Source organism: Bos indicus, chromosome 20, assembly GCF_029378745.1.
Source record: "Bos indicus isolate NIAB-ARS_2022 breed Sahiwal x Tharparkar chromosome 20, NIAB-ARS_B.indTharparkar_mat_pri_1.0, whole genome shotgun sequence".
Lineage (NCBI taxonomy): Eukaryota > Metazoa > Chordata > Mammalia > Artiodactyla > Bovidae > Bos > Bos indicus.
The window spans coordinates 70,506,165-70,523,271 of NC_091779.1; the positions used below are offsets into that span (position 1 = coordinate 70,506,165).

General features: G+C 55.9%; 1 long non-coding RNA gene across 1 annotated transcript; it reads left to right on the plus strand.

Moving 5' to 3' along the window:
- The first annotated feature begins 1,814 nt into the window (after positions 1 to 1,814).
- On the plus strand, positions 1,815 to 4,008 carry LOC139178073 (uncharacterized). Its single transcript, XR_011562503.1, has 3 exons — positions 1,815 to 1,970; positions 2,644 to 2,785; positions 3,385 to 4,008. It is a non-coding gene; the product is annotated as an uncharacterized lncRNA (long non-coding RNA).
- Positions 4,009 to 17,107: the final 13,099 nt, after the last annotated feature.

Genomic DNA, 17,107 nt, shown 5'->3' on the forward strand with positions numbered 1-17,107 from the left:
ACAGACAGACAGTGATAGTCATAGACAGGCAGCACGCAGAACTCAGATGGAGACAGCTGATAAGGAGGGACAGAGCTAGGCAGATGGAGAGGGGAGGAACAGGGGACTTTCCAGGTGGAAGAGCACTCTCCACCTGTTAACACATGATGGACGTGGCCGTGCGATTCATACAAAGTGGGAGGCAGGTGTCTGGTCCGAGACTAGAGGCACAGATGTACTGAAATTAATAACCTAAACATGATCGAGAGCCTAAGTAAAGTAAAATGTAAGCAAATACATCGGGCAGAAATTGTTTCTAATTTGTAGGGCAATGTTTCCTAACAAATACACCTGGCCTGCTAACGAATGGTTTCCACCACCGGTTATCATCACGGTTTACTGATCAGATACTTTCCCCCATGAGTCTCACAGCAGGATTTCCCCAGAGTTTCCTGCTCCAGACACGTGAGCACTCCTCCAGCCTCCATGCCTCACTGGAGGTGGGGTTTCTGTTAGGAGAGACCCTGGCTGAGCCCACATTCAGGCCCAGAGTCCCCCCACCCTCCGCGGAGGGCTTTGTGTGCGCTGTGTGGGGTTGGTGGACGAGGGGAGGGGCCTCCAGGGTCGGGGCTGAGCCCTGCGGCAGGATGATGCCTTCAGAGCGAGAAGGAAGGTCGGCATAAGAGGTGGAAGCCCCGTCTCCCAGGACGCGGCTCGTCCCCGGGCCCCTCTGCCCACCCATGGGGCCCACAGGGGGGGTCCCTGTGGCTTCAGGAAGGACAAGGCTCGAGCTGCTATAGGCGCTCAGCTGTGCACCCCACCTGCCCCATCTAGACTCCTAGATGGAGTGCATGCCCTGGGACCCAGGAAGGAGCCAGGCAGACCGCTGCCAGCCAGGCTCGGGAGGGAAGCCCCGCTCTCCTTCCTGTCGAGGCACGGGGGGCCGCCGCAGACGTGGCTTTTCCCGGGCTTCCATGGAACCGCACGGACGGGCCAAGGCTGCTGCGGGTCATTCAGCCAACATCCCACATGCGAGGTTCTGCTGTTCTAAGCACACGCGTCAGATGGCCCGGGCTGCCGGTGCATGAAAACCGTACTACGTCATCAGAGTCCCCGCCTGCTCCCTGTGACCCACCGAGTGACGCCCCGGAATCCAGCTGGCACTCCCGACGCTCCTCAGAGACCTTGGCCCACTCGGATGAAAGGACCGTGGCAGCCGTGGCCCCAGGACCAGGGCAGCAACAATGGAAGCAGAGACGGAGGCACTTGGACATCACTGCAGAGGTTTCGGGACCTCCGTCCCCAGCTCTGAGTCCTCCCACGGACTTTCCTTCCCGATAGATTGTCCCCGCGTGGTGACAACTCTCCCTGCCCAGCGCCGCCCACAGAGGGCCTCGGTCATCTCCCACGGTGTGGGGAAACTATGAAAGCGAAGTTAATTTCCTCCCTCTCCACTTTAAAGAGATAAAACTCTGCTACATCGCTGACAGAAGGCAAGGGGCAAATCCTAACATCAAAGGGAGGGGGGCCCTCCTGGGGTCTGGAGTCCTGTCCACTCACTGGGCAGACCGTGAGCGGGGGTCCCCACACCCAGGGGACAAAAGGGGATGTGGGCCAGGACATGGGGGGCAGGGGGTGCTCTGCAGCCTTCAGAGGGAGGGCCACACGAGTGCACTCAGCAGGATGAGCAGGAAGAGCTGGGTGTGAGCCAGCCGCCCCGTCTCCCCGTCTGCTGAGCAGGTAACAGCAGCACCCTCCCACCCACCCCCCACCCACCCCCGGCTCGCTGTTACCAGGGTAACCATCCCTCGAGGACAACGGAAAGGCTCGCGGCCAGGACCCGGGAGGCTTGTTCTGGGCACGTGGGGAGTGGGACCCAGAGAACTGTCAGCCTCCCCCAGGTCTCCTCCCAGAAGACATCCAGATGGGATCGGGGTTTCGTGGAAACATCGTCAGCGTCATCATTCCAGTCCCACAGTCCCAGCGCCCGGGTGAGCTCCGAGAGGTCCCGTGAGCAGAGGACACGGAGGAGGGGCTGTTTTAAGATGAAGATGGAGAATCCAGCCTGGGACGTTGAGGGAGGTGGCCAGGGGGAGATGTCCAAAGGACAGAACTGGAGGGGAGGGAGGTCCCAGTGGGAGCCCCCGCTCAGAGGGGAGCAGGACACGTGGGCAGAGGAACCATCCTCCTGAGGCCAAGACACAGGGAGCCCTGGGAACCAGGTCAGGGCTGACCCCACTGCGGGTAGAGTCCAGGGAGGGGCGGGGCCCCCAGGCGCACACACACGCACAGCAGGGGCCCTGACACCCGAGAGCAGGCTCCCTCCTCCACGTGCAAGCCACTGCTGCTGTTTCCAGAACACGGGGCCCCGTGGCAGCCCTTCCTGTCCTCAAACCCCTGTGGTACCCCTCGGTACCCCCACCAGGATGGGCCTGGGCCTCGCCCACACTGCTGGACCCCACCCCCTGCTCTGCCCTGAGACCCCCGGGCGCTGGTGGCTCTCCCCTCGGTTCTCGTCACCTCAGGCCCTGCAGCCTTATCCCCTGCTCCCCTAGAGCCTGGCAAAGCCCCGCCTTGACCTGCTCCCGCCTGTTGGTCCCACAGCCGTGTGGTGAGGGCGGCGGACGGTCTAAAGCGAGCCCACGGCTCTCCCTCTGCCTCTAGACTCCCTCACGGTTCCCAGTGTGGTCAACGATTCATGAGTCAAGTCCTGTGGGTCCTCAGCTGCACAGGAGACGCTGCGGGCAACCCGAAGTCCTGCTCAGAGACACAGCCACGCTCAGCAAGCGCTCCGCCCGGCTGGACGGTGGGTGAGGGGCCCTGCAGAGCTGGGCATGGGGAACCCCCGCGGCCTGCGGGCCTCACCAGGGCCCAGACACAGAGCCATGCGGAGTTCTGTCTGCTGTCACCCCACCGGGGCTGGCGTCCAGCTCTGGCCCTCCGGGGGCCTCTGTGTGCTTTCCCCAGCCCCTCCCCTCTCCCTGTTGTCAGCAAAACCCAGGGAGGGGCCTGCAGGGGGGGCTTCAGCAGGGAAGCAGACGGGGGGAGCAACTCGGCACAGTCTGACCCAGACATCCAAGCACGGGTCCTGCGGGGCCCGTGTCCTCACCCACGAGCAAGCGCATGACAGGCTGGAGCCAGGTGCTGGGGTTTCTCGCAAAGTGCCGCCTGAGTCCACCCACGCTTACTGTGCCCCTGCGGTGCCCCTCGGGACAAAGCCTCCCTGGACTCACTCAGGGAACGCACACCCAGACTTTTGCACCAGTTAGACTGGTAATACTATTCCCAGTGGAAAGTTATGCATGCTACTCTGATTCTGACAGGGATGTTGCGATAACATTTCTGAAAGAATGGTAGAGGCTTTGTGTTAATATGATGTGACCCATAATTAATTTTGACATTTAGCATCAGAAGCTGAAGATGAGAAATTAAGAAAGAGCTCTGAAATCAGAACCTTACCCTCCATTGAGCGGCTGTGTCTCAGCGTCTTATAAATAACAATATTCTAGACTCGTTTTTATGGTAAGTGATTGATGATCTCAGAATGACCTGTGATGGGATAATTAAATCTAATAGCATGCTGTTTCTTCCAGTAGCATGCTGAGGTTATTATATTGAAAGACCCGTGATTTATTGAGGGAATCCAGGTAGAGTTCTGAGGAACTCTGGAAGACTAATTCTTGTTCACCACACGGAGCCCAGATAAATTGACCCGTAAGGACTCTGGAGAAAAGGACCATGTTGGGGGAATTACCCCCAAAACTTAGCCAACTGAATGCTGTGCAGTAACTGGAGTCTCCCACTCAGCGTGTGTTTTAAAGTGTGGCAGTGACAGCAAGTTTTACCGAGGACATTTTAAGCTTGAAATGTGTGGGATCCTGACTAGAGAGAGGTTTGCGGTTTGCAGATGACAGGGAAGTGAGGATCCAGGTCAACCCTGGTACCAAAAACACCATCATGGCAGACTCTGATCCGAAGTAAGGGCACCTGGAAACCTCAAATAACCCAGCAAAATAAAACTGTGTTGTAAAAAGCGTGACCTGAACACTTACATTTCCGACAGCTGATATTGCTGCCTGTGAGAGAATCTTTGCTGCAAACACCTTGGGGCTGGAGTGAAGCACACCGGCCGTGCTGGCAGGGGCAGGGGGTTCTGCCAACAGCCAGGGGCCCGGGACTGACCAACCCTTCGAGGAAAAAAACGCCTGCGGAAGGCTTTTCTCCAGGATCTTAGCAACTGAATGGCCCAAGGTTCAAAAAGGAATCCCCAGACAGTAACGATGACCTTATATGCGAGACAGCAAAAGAGACCCAGATATAAAGAACAGACTTTGGGACTCTGGGAGAAGGTGCGGGTGGGATGATTTGAGAGAACAGCATTGAAACATGTATATCACCATATGTGAAACAAACAACCAGTCCAAGTTCAATGCATGAGGGAAAAAAAGGAATCCCGCCCAGTCCCAAGGTGAGGACCAGGGCGATGGATCATCTCGGGGTGGGACCCCCTGGTCATTCAGGGGAGGGAGCGAGCAGACTAAGAAATTCTAATTCCTTTTATTTCTGATTCTCGTCCGGGCCACGAACTGTTCCCAGGAGCCGCCTGGGGTGTGTTAGAGCCTCGGCCCTCTGTCCAGTGTAAGGAGGGCAGGGACAATGGCAGGGAGCGGAGGTTGGGGTGAGTCTGTCTGGCTGTGAAGCCATTTCAGGCGGCTGGCGGGTGCTGACACAGAGGCAGGAGAGCCCAGCCCAGAGCCCCAGGCAGCACCAGACACTGAAACAGGGAAGGCCGGGTGGCCAGGGGAGACGCCCTGACATTCAGGCCTGGCAGCCAGGCTGGCTTGCTGAGCGGGAACCAGAGGCTCCAGCTGGCTCCGCAGAGCACCCGTGCCTGCACCCCCAGTTCCAGGGCCGCACAGGGCCCCCCACCAACTGGAGAGAGCGCCAAGAGGTGAGGTAGATGGGCTCGGATTTACAGGGTGGGCAGGGGGCTGCTGCCACCTGAGAAGCAGCACTGAGCTGAGAGAGCATCACGCCGAGGAAAAGCCCAGCGCTCAGCTCCGAGGGGACCACACAGTGATTAGCCAAGCCGCCAGAGGTGGCCGCAGCCCTGTGACCCACGCGCTGACCCCAGAAGGGGCCTGCCTGGTCCTCCTCGGACGAGGTGCTCAACACGGACCCCCCCCCCCGGCCTCCGCAGCCACGTCCCGAAGGCCCTGGAGGGGAGGGGGCCTCTGTGTTACGATGTCCCCCACGGTCACACCAGGACCTAGACTTGCAGGAAGGGGACAATGGGAGAATGGGCGAGTCAAGCCTGTCCCTGGGGCTGCAGGCGCCTGCCCCAACGCAGCGCTGGGGTCCAGCTCCCGGGGACACAAGGCCAGCGGGGCCTCTCCCTGTCCGTGTCCGTGGTGAGACACTGCCGTGCCCCCACCCCACTCCACAGAGGCCACGGCCCCTCCAAAATCTCCCTGGGAACCCGCCCAAGCCCCTGCCTCCTCGGTGCCTGCTCTGCTCAAAGGGAATCGAAGATGGAATGAAACTGTTGGCTGGAAAGCTGGAAGTCCTGCTGGGAAACAAGCTCTGGGAACCTCAGGAAGCGTTAGGGCAGGCGGGCAGCGCCGGGGGTCTCAGCTGCTGGCCCGTTTCTGCCACATGTCCTGAGGGCAGGCGGGAACCCACTATCCCCACGGCCTCTGCCCGGCGTCCCCGCAGCTGCGAGCAGAGCCCTGCCTCCGTGTTTCCAGCAGCATCACTTCCCTATCCATCCATCCGGGCCTATCCAGTGGAATAGGTAAAAGAAGCAGATTCACTTTTTGTAAGACTTAATGCAAGGCGTCAGCTCCCGGACTGTGGGGCCTGGGGAGGCAGGTCTGAAGCCCCCCAGGGCAGGCCATGCGGAGACCCCTGGCCACCGGCCTACGCTGCCATCCACACGTGAGCTTTCTCCTTTGGGAGAGCCTCAGCTCCATTCCTGAGACCTTTCCACCGATTAGACCAGACCCACCTAGGGCATCCAGTACAGTTCAGTTCAGCTCAGTCCTCAGTCGTGTCCGGCTCTTTGCGCCCCGAGGAATGCAGCACGCCAGGCCTCCCTGTCCTTCACTATCTCCCAGAGCTTGCTCAAACTCATGTCCATTGAGTCAGTGATGCCATCCAACCATCTCATTCTCTGTCACCCCCTTCTCCTCCTGCCTTCAATCTTTCCCAGCATCACGGTCTTTTCTAATGAGTCAGCTCTTCGCATCAGGTGGCCAAAGTATTGGACTTTCAGCTTCAGCATCAGTCCTTCCAATGAATATTCAGGACTGACTTCCTTTAGCATGGACTGGCTGGATCTCCTTGCTGTCCAAGGGGCTCTCCAGAGTCTCCTCCAACTGGAGAAGGGAACGGCAAACCCCTTCAGCATTCCTGCTTGAGAACCCCATGAACGGTATGAAAAGGGTCCAGGATAATCTCCTCTAAATCTCCCGGTGACAGACTTGACTCACATCTGCGGAACTCCTCGGCAGCAAGACCTCAGTGAGTGCTTGATAAACACCAGCCACGGGGGCCGCGGCCCAGGTACCCACACCCCCGCCCACCGCTCCATCCCGCCGGCCTTGGCTCCACCTCTGGATCTGGGGTAAGCAGCAAAGGACTCAGGATGGGGAATGCATCTCACCCCCCGGGTCAAAACAGGAACAAAACCTCCTGAGTGTCTGCTTGAGCCCAGTAAGGGGGGAAGATAATTTGTCTTCTTAGCTCGGAGTTTTTAAGACCAAAAGGAGCACTTCTGATGAAATCCTGCCCAAATACCCTTCAGTTCAGTTCAGTCGCTCAGTCATGTCCGACTCTTTGCGACCCCATGAATCGCAGCACGCCAGGCCTCCCTATCCATCACCAACTCCCAGAGTTGACCCACACTCACGTCCATCGAGTCAGTGATGCCATCCAGCCATCTCATCCTCTGTCGTCCCCTTCTCCTCCTGCCCCCAATCCCTCCCAGCATCAGAGTCTGTTCCAATGAGTCAACTCTTCACATGAGGTGGCCAAAGTACTGGAGTTTCAGCTTTAGTATCATTCCTTCCAAAGAAATGCCAGGGCTGATCTCCTTCAGAATGGACTGGTTGGATCTCCTTGCAGTCCAAGGGACTCTCAAGAGTCTTCTCCAATACCACAGTTCAAAAGCATCAATTCTTCGGCGCTCAACCTTCTTCACAGTCCAACTCTCACATCCATACATGACCACAGGAAAAACCATAGCCTTGACTAGACGGACCTTTATTGGCAAAGTAATGTCTCTGCTTTTGAATACGCTATCTAGGTTGGTCATAACTTTCCTTCCAAGGAGTAAGCGTCTTTTAATTTCATGGCTGCAGTCACCATCTGCAGTGATTTTGGAGCCCAAAAAAATAAAGTCTGACACTGTTTCCACTGTTTCCCCATCTACTTCCCATGAAGTGATGGGACCGGATGCCATGATCTTCGTTTTCTGAATGTTGAGCTTTAAGCCAACTTTTTCACTCTCCACTTTCACTTTCATCAAGAGGCTTTTTAGTTCCTCTTCTCTTTCTGCCATAAGGGTGCTGTCATCTGCATATCTGAGGTTATTGATATTTCTCCCGGCAATCTTGATTCCAGCCTGTGTTTCTTCCAGTCCAGCGTTTCTCATGATGTACTCTGCATATAAGTTAAATAAGCAGGGTGACAATATACAGCCTTGACATACTCTTTTTCCTATTTGGAACCAGTCTGTTGTTCCATGTCCAGTTCTAACTGTTGCTTCCTGACCTGCATACAGATTTCTCAAGAGGCAGGTCAGGTGGTCTGGTATTCCCATCTCTTTCAGAATTTTCCACAGTTTATTGTGATCCACACAGTCAAAGGCTTTGGCATAGTCAATAAAGCAGAAGTAGATGTTTTTCTGGAACTCTCTTGCTTTTTCCATGATCCAGCAGATGTTGGCAATTTGATCTCTGGTTCCTCTGCCTTTTCTAAAACCAGCTTGAACATAAGGAAGTTCACGGTTCACATATTGCTGAAGCCTGGCTTGGAGAATTTTGAGCATTACTTTACTAGCGTGTGAGATGAGTGCAATTGTGTGGTAGTTTGAACATCCTTTGGCATTGCCTTTCTTTGGGATTGGAATGAAAACTGACCTTTTCCAGTCCTGTGGCCACTGCTGAGTTTTCCAAATTTGCTGGCATATTGAGTGCAGCACTTTCACAGCATCATCTTTCAGGATTTGAAATAGCCTGAAAAAAGACCCTTATCCATGGATCTAGTTTAATTTAGGAGATCCTGGAATTTGAGCTTAAACCCTGGTGTTGTAATGTGATTAAACTTCCAGGCACCTTGGGTGGGAAGATGAGTGTATTTCACATGTAGGTGAAGTGTAACCAGTTAATGGCCAGAGAGAACGCTGAGGCCATTTCAAGATGGACATAAAGGCATCACTCCCCCTGCCATAGGGAGTGGGACCTCTGTCTCCTCTCCTTAAAGCAGACCCAGCTTGTGACCACCTCATGTGACAGGGTGTGGCAGACACGGTCCTGGTTTCCAGATGCAGACTTCAGAGGTAAGTCGGGCCTCCAGTCTCCCTGTTTTGGAGCCCTGGTCACTAGGTCGGCAGTCCAGCTCCCCTGCTGGAGGCCACGGGGAGAGTGCCTGGGAGCGTGTGGGGAGGGGAGGGCACCACTGCCTGCCAGGCACCAGACCTGTGAGTCCGGGAGCCATCTCGGGAGTGGTTCTGGGCCAGAACCTCAAGACTGGGGCAGGCCACCCCGCCAAGCCCTGCCCCAGCAGCTAGCCACTAACCCTGGGGCAAAGCAAGACGGTGGCCGTAAGCCCCTGTTCACGCACTTGCGGCCTCTGGCTTCACTTCTCTAAGAAACTGTGAAGAGAGCTAGCCTTTCTTCCCTCAACCTCCAGACAAGCAGGATGGTCACCAAGTTGCTGGGGCAACCAAGGCTCGCATGATTCGTCTCAGGGGTGCAGAAGGACAGAGTCTGTGTCATCACCCCCTCCTCCTGGCCCTGAGTTTTTATGAAACAGCATCTCCAGAGCCTGCTTCCACTATAACCTACTGTGCAAGCAAATGTCCTTTTCTGCTTGGACTGTACCAGCTGTAGGAGGTGCAGGGGAACAGTTTTCAGACTCAGACGTGGTCGGTCCTTAAGAGCAGTCGTTTCTGAGCTGCATCAAGTCAGGACTGCTTTTTCTAACATTAGTTACTCTAGAAATGATCAAATATGTATGTACGAGTGGTGTGTCCTCAGAATACAGATATTTAGCATCTACTGAGCCTTTTATCTACTGCGATTTGACCATCCAGTGATTAACCAAACCTGAAAAGTCAGTTTCTCATGAACTTTTGAAAGCCCTTCGAAGATTTCTTTTCCAAAGTCTTATAACAGAGTCTATACAAAGGATTATTCCAACAGTTGAGAAAATGAATATTTAACCTTTCTTACCAGAGCTCAGAGTCTTGAACGCAAGCCATCCCGGGGCTCACCCGTACCCTCAGTCTGCTCTGGAGCCACCAGAAGAGCAGAAAAACACTTGCTGGTCTGCTTCTTTCTGTAAACTGCCCCCCAACCCAGAGCAGCCCGTGTTCCACAGACTAGAGCTGAGACGGGGCCTGTCACGGTGTTCATGGAGACACACATGTTACCATAATCCCGTGACATCACCCCAAGCCCAGGAGACGCACAGAACCTCAAATTAGCTGTTTTTAGGCTTTGATGCTAATAGAAAGCTGTATGTAAACTCTGCCCCTTTCCAAAACTTGGTCATTCTCTTCAGTAATTTTCATTTAATAAAGCAGAAAAGCATTCTATATAAAAGACAGATTTATTTATTGGATAACACAAACATTATGGAATAAAGCGATAGTGTTTCCAGCGTGGCTTACGCTATGAATGTGGAACCCACGACAACACGACTGTTTAGACAACAATATTGCAGAGTTTTAACTTCTTTGACTTTTAGCTGCAAGACTTGAAAATTTTTAAAAATGTCTTCAGCCTCAGTTCATCTGCACTATTGAAGTTCTAAACTCCCAGTTGATTAGAGCCTTATTCTTAGTAAACAACAATTCTGAGAAATTGAAAGATATATTTTTCTGTGCGGTTCATGTATTCATTTCATTGTACAACACAACCCAGGAGATTTGAGGCATTTAAAAGAAATTTCCCTGTTTTTTCTCCCCTGCAATTGATTCTCACAGTACAAACCCTGCCACTTCCTCTGCTGACAACAAAGCTTCTCGGGGACGTTTCCAGGCTCTGGGGCCCGGTGGCCAGCCCCGCAGGCAGCGGTCCTGGTCCGTCCGCAGGCAGGTCTGAGGCAGGGATGGGAGCCGGGGGAGGGAGCCCCCTCCTCTCCCCAGCCCCAGGAGCCCTGGCATCCCCACCGTCCACCCTCCACCCCGAGGCCTCTGACAGGGCCAAGCCGATGCTGGGCTCCTGGTCCACCTGCCTCCAGAGACCACAGCCCCTCAGTTCCACCCTACTTCGGCGGTGGAACCCCCGACCCCAGCTGCGGGTTAGGACCTCGGCACCCCCACCCTGAGCGCCAGCACCTGGGCGGGGTTGGCCAGACGAGGTCGAGGTCAGGAAGGGGGGAGAGAGACACAGTGAAAAACAAACCGGAAACAGCTACCCAAAGAAAGCGCATGTGCGAGCATGGACGCAGGAGGACGGAAGAGAGGGCCGGAGGGGAGGGGGCCGGAGGGGAGGGGGCGGGTGGCGCAGGGCTCAGAGAGGGGCGTCCTGTGGGGAGCGCACACCCCCTGAAGGCAGGGGCCAGCCTGGCGCAGCGGCAGACAGGCCGGGGGCAGACCCACGGGGAGGGCAGCCCACAGAGAAGGGTGAAGGAGACCCACAGGAGCGCACACTGGTGCCCACGCGCGAAACACCCCTGAGCGTCCAGCCTGGAAGCTGCAGACTGTGGGCGCGTCCTCCGCGTCCCGGCGCGTGGAGCACCACGGTCCCGTCACTCGCATCCCGGCGCGTGGAGCACCACCGTCCCGTCACTCGCGTCCCGGCGCGTGGAGCACCACGGTCCCGTCACTCTGAGAGCAGCGGGCAGCAGGCAGTCCAGTGTGGATGTGGGGAGGCGAGGCTTGGGCAAGAAGCCACCGAGAGCTGGAAGCCCAGCAGGGGAGGCGCGGGAGAGCCGGGTGGGCCCCCCAGGAGCTGCTGGTTCACTGGGGTGGGCGTGAGCAGGCAGGACCAGCGGGGGACCCCGGGGACGCCTTACCAAGAGGGGGAGACTGTGTGAGAGGCAGAGGAGGCCTGCCGGCCCCCCGAGCTCTGGGGCTGCGGTCAACATGGGCACCCCGCCCCTGTTGAGCTCTTCCAGGACCACAGGCCGCCGGGAGCCCACAGGTGGCCTCTCTGCTGCCCGGACCCCATCCGCCGCCCCTCTGCAGCTGTGGGTGTCCAGCAGGCTCCCCAGAGGGAGGTGGACAGGGAGCACCACCAGCTCCTCACCCAGGACAACCCGGGGCCCCGCCCACACCGCCCCCTCCTGCAGTGCCAGCTATCTGGTGATCATGGCCGCCCCGCCTGTTCCAGGTCTCAAGACTGCAAGCAGGAGACCCCTTGGCTGGGGGCGTCCACAGACAGGCGGCCTCGCCAATGCGTGTCTGGAGGGGTCCCAGGACCAGCTGCCCCGAAGACACCCCCCTCTGTTTCCAAGAGACAGCAACTTTTGGGAAGAAACACCCGCCATGGGAGGCCCACTCTGACCCCAGGAGGGTCCCAGCTGGGGGCTCAGTAAGCACGCCTCTGTAAAGGCATAGGTGTTGCAGCCGAGAAGCCCCTGGGAGTAGAGAAGAGTCGCTCCAGCCCGGCCGTCATGGGGAAGGGAGCCTGGAGGGGAAGACCCCCTAAGCCGGCCCCCAGCAGAGCCCAGGCCCAACCCCAGGACCTGGTCCCGGCCGTTGTGGAGAGCACTCCGTGCTGGGCGCTCAGGGGTGCGGCTGGCGTGGGTGGCTGGGTTTGCAGACGGTTTCCAGGCCCGGTTCCCCCAGTTCTGAGCTTCCAGCCCTCCCATGAAGGCTGCACATGCCTGTGGGGGGCCTCTCCCTGGTGAACGGGTTTAACCCTCCACTCCATCTGGGGTCACTCCCCTCAGCGGCAGAGCCTGAGGCCACAGGGCCTGAGCACCCTGAAAACTGACCTTTCGTTGGCGGGAAGCCCTCGGTCTGCTCTTAACGCAGACCTAAGGGATGGGGTCACTGTACCTGCCGCCCCCGGAACACACAGGCATTGCCCAGTCACACTGGAAAGAGAGGAACTTGCGTACAGTCAAATTCTCCAGATACTGATAAAAATCTTAGGGCTAGATTGAAATGAAATCATTATTTTGCTGATTCTTCTGTACTTTCCAGGGCTTCGCAGGTGGCGCTAGAGGTAAAGAACCCGCCTGCCAAAACTTAAGAGACACGGGTTAGATCCCTTGGGGTCGGGACGGTCCCCTGGAGGAAGAGACGGCAACCCACTCCAGGATCCTTGCCAGGAGAATGCCCTGGACAGAGGCGCCCGGCGGGCTGCAGTCCGTGGGGTCGCCCAGAGTCAGACTCGACCGAGCACGCACGCACGCAGTACTTTTCAATCACAAGTTTCCAAACGACCGATGAGCCACAGCTCCACACAGAAGACCGCTGGTGTTTTCAGGTGAAGAGGTCTGAATCCGTCCTCACAGCCCTGCACCCGTCACCTTTCCTTCCAGCTGTGCTATGAGCCTACAGGTGACGAGCCGCAGCCAGCGGTTGACTACCAGGCACCCCTCTGGCTGGAAGCTACGTGACTCAGGAGAAAAGGCGTGAACGCTGGAAATGAAATGTCTTTTTGTATTCACTGAGGTTCTGTTTCAGGGAAAGTAATGGTACTTTTTTAAAAAAACACAAGAGGCTTTGCAGACTCCGCAGGTGAAAGCCCAGACTCGCTAGCTGGCTGGAGCATCTCACACCCGCTCTTAAGCTGCTTAGACAAGGTTCTCAGCAACCAGGAACTGCACACCTGACCCTGCAGTGAACTCTAGATGTGACCGAGGAACTCCAGAGTTCAGAGAGAAACTGCCTCCCTGACAGTTTTCTCCAGCAGCCCCAGGCTTTTCTTTATTTACGTGTTTATTCATTTTTATTCATTTTTGGCCGTCCTGGGTCTCTGTTGCCACGTGGGTTTTCTCCGAGTGCAGCAAGGAGGCCACTCTGGAGCCACGGTGCGCGGGCTCCTCAGTGCGGGGGATCCGCGGTGCGCGGGCTGCTCAGTGCGGTGGCTTCTCTCGCTGTGGAGCGCGGGCTGCAGTTGCAGCTTCAGTAGGAGCTTCGGTAGTCGCAGCTCCCGAGCTCAAAAGCACAGACTCGGTAGTTGTGGCACACGGGCTTAGTTGCTCTGCGGCCTGTGGGGTCTTCCCAGACCAGAGATGGAACCCATGTCTCTTGCATTGGCAGGTGGATTCTTTACCTCTGAGCCTCCAGGGAAGCCCAGTCATAGCAGGGTTCTGCAGGCCGGCTGCAAGGTACACCAGCAGACATGCGGCAAGCATCCTGACGTATTTACCAAGAAAAAAAAAAAAAGACTTTTTCAGTTGTAGAAGCATACTTAAGGTCAGAGGTGTAGGTTAAAACTAAAATGATAAGGAAACCACCATCACGTTCAGAGCAGCTGTTCAGTACGAACGTGATTTGTTCAAATTATTTGGCTCCAAAGATGGAGAAGCAGGAATATGTATTTGCCAAATTATAACTATCTCCCAGAACGTGGGCAAACTCCGGGGGATGGTGAAGGACAGGGAAGCCTGGCTTGCTGCTGTCCATGGGGTCACAAAGAGTCAGACACGACTAAGCAACTCAACAACAACAACTCTGGTGACTTCTGGGGACTGCGATTATTATTATCATTAGCTCCTCTGATGTACATTTGAAATGTATGTGTCATTTGCAAAGATGGAAAGGTCATTAAGCACCTTTCGGACAAATACCCTGCTTTCACTTCCTGCTACAAACTGATATAAACATGCTCTTTTTATCACTGGGGTTTTAGATACTGTAGGCTGTGGAATTTTGGATGAAAAAGTCCAGGAAACCTGCCATCCGTCCCATCGGTAGTGGGGGGACCTCCCCCACACCTTGGCTGCCGCCACCGTTTCCTAGGCGAGCCGGCTCCTGGACGGCCTTGCGGGGCCCCGGCAGTGGGCTGTCCTGGGGCTGGACCCTCCATCACGAGGCAGGGTCAGCTCCGGCCCAGCCCAAGGAGGGTCCCCAGAGACCACCGGCTCCGGGGTCAGCCTGCCTGTCCTCCGGGTCCTGGATGCAAAGCAACTGCACCAGGCTTGTTCACACAAGACTCTGCTGAGGCCCTGCAGCGGAGTGGAGCTGGAGGCTCAACTCCGAATGAGCGGGGGTTTGCAGGGACAGGCCGGCGGCCACTGAGAGGAGCTGGCTGACATCCCAGAGGCGAGGGCGGGTCTTGCCCCAGCCAGGCGGGCTCCATGGTCCAGGCAGATCCCTGGCACCTGGGAGCCTCCCCTACGGACTCCTCCTTGGCCTTGCCTCCTGACGCTGGCCTGGCCACAGGGATCCCCTTGCTGCTGACTGCGGGGAGGTCACTGGTTTTCTCAACTGCGCTGCACACTCTAGGCGCTTCCGCTCACATCCCATCTAACTGGGCTCACGTGGCCACCAGCATCGCCCTGGGTGGGTAGCGTGCTCCCCAGAACCTGGGAGAGGCCAGGGCTGAGCCCACCCAGAAGGCCCACCTGGGTGTGGAAAGGAAGCAGGGTCAGAGGGTGAAGCGAGGCCCTGGTCTCCATCTCTGCGTTTAAGGTCACAGCATCCTGGCCTGAGGCGCATGTCCTCACAGAGGAGCAGCACCCGGCCACGGGCGTGTCAGGCTTCCTCACACTTCTTATTCGCTGGCTAATACCGTTTGTGAGTGTGTCCGATCGATTAACAAGGACGTGTTCATTGCACACCTGTTGGTGCCAGGCACCGAGCAGAGATCGGGGTGGACAGGTCCTGCCCTGGGGACCGAGCCTTTGGGGTGAATGCTGTGGTCCCCTCAGTCCAGTGCAGCTGTCCCGGTTCTCTTCTGGATGTGGATAAAGCCACCCATACCTGAGAGCAGAGAGGCAGGAGCAAAGGGAAGCGGCTTCCACCCAGACACACGTGCAGCCTGGGCGGCGGCCCCCATGCCAACAAATAGCCGGAGAGGCGAGGCTCCAGGGCCGGGCACAGAAGTCCACCTAAACTCCAGGCCCAGGCAAACCTGGAGCGAAACACAAGTAGTGTTCACTCTGACGCACCCTCCTTTCCGCCACATCTGTGCGTGGGCCACACGGAAAGGCCAGGGCACCCGGAGGCAAACATGTCTTCCATGGCACGGGCAGCCAGCCTGGACCGGGCTCGAGGGCAGAGGGTGCCGGGCATGTGCTGGACACCACCCAGGAGCCCCTGTGCCACCGAGGGGAAGGGGGTGGACGTCCTGAGGCTGGGCGGCCAGGCCGCCTCCAGGCTGTCTGCTCGATTCCCACTGGCTCCAGAGAGAAGGCCTGGAAGCGCAGCAGCCGGAAACCGGAGGAACCGTGAGTGCCTGCGGACCGCTTCCAGAAAGCGAAGACGGTCGCCGGGCAGCGGCAGCGAGCCTCTCGAGAGGACCCTGGCCAGGCACCTGCTCAGACGGAAGTAACGCGTATCTCATCACCTGGATGAGAGGCTGCAGGACCGCTGATGGAGACCCCAGCCGGGCCCCTCAAGGCAGGACACCGCCCCCCGCCTCCGCCACCGCTGCCTTCTTTCTTTCACTTCCTTAAGAAAAAGCTCTTTCTTTGGATACAGCTCTGGGCTTTTCTTTAAAAAAAAGAAAAAGTATTTTTTAATTTACAAATGGAAATCCAAGCATGTTTTCCAAATGATTCTTATTTCATTTCCAAGCTAAAGTGGAACCTCGGCTCAGGGCAGATGAAGAAGCTGACTCACGTTGACCCACTAAACCCCCATAAAATAAACACTCAGAAACAGTAGGAGACCAGCAGAGAGGGTCTGAAGCTCTCCCCTCCCTCTCCCCCGCCCGGGAGGGTTTATCTTCCTATGAATATCGCAGTTTCTCAAAGTAATTACACCCATAAATTCCTTGAGTGCTATCAGGACACATGAGCCAAGGAGAACGTGTGTGAACAAACATGGAGCTTGAGCTGTAACAGACAAAGACCGGAAACAAACCACAGGCCCATCGAACAGTCAGTTTGCAGACAAAACGCAGCACCTCCCCGGATAGATTCAATCAGCAACAATAGGAACAGATTCTTGTGCCTGTTCCACGAGGATGATCCTGAAAAAAAATCCTAAAAAAAAAAAAATGCCAATCCATGAGAGCATATGTTGAATTACTCCATTTATGTAAACTTTCTAGAAAAGGAAAAAACTATACAGATAGGAAACCATGGAAGCTGTGGGGGTGGGCACTGAAGAGCTATCACACAATCTGATGTGTTTGGACATTTGAAACATCATCAGGTATTTGACAGATGAATGAGTTCTGTGAGAAATGTCGCACTAGCTTCCTGGAAAATAAAGCAGTAAAAACAACCAGCAAATAATAACTCAGGTAAAAATGAAAAGTTACATAACACAACAACAACAAAAAACTCACAGTCTCCAACTTAGCCCCGCAGAAAAATAGACACGATTTGACCAAAACTAGCGGTGAAAGTGTGCTGGAGAGACGGGGGAGCCGTGCTTACAAGAGGCACAGGTTGAGGCACAGGAGGATTAAACTGCAAGGACCAGGAGGACACGGACGTCACCAGACTCTCGACACCGAAATCAGGGTGATTATATTCTGTGCAGCCAGAGATGGAGAAGCTCCATACAGTCAGCAAAAACAAGACCGGGAGCTGACTGTGGCTCCGATCATGAGCTCATTATTGCAAAGTTCTTAAATTGCAGACTTAAACTGAAGAAAGTAGGAAACACCCCTAGACCATTCAGGTATGACCTAAATCAAATCCCTTATGGTTATACAGTGGAAGTGACAAACAGATTCAAGGGATTAGATCTGATTAGATAGAGTGCCTGATGGATGGAGGTTTGTAAACACTGTACAGGAGGCAGTGATCAAGACCATCCCCAAGAAGA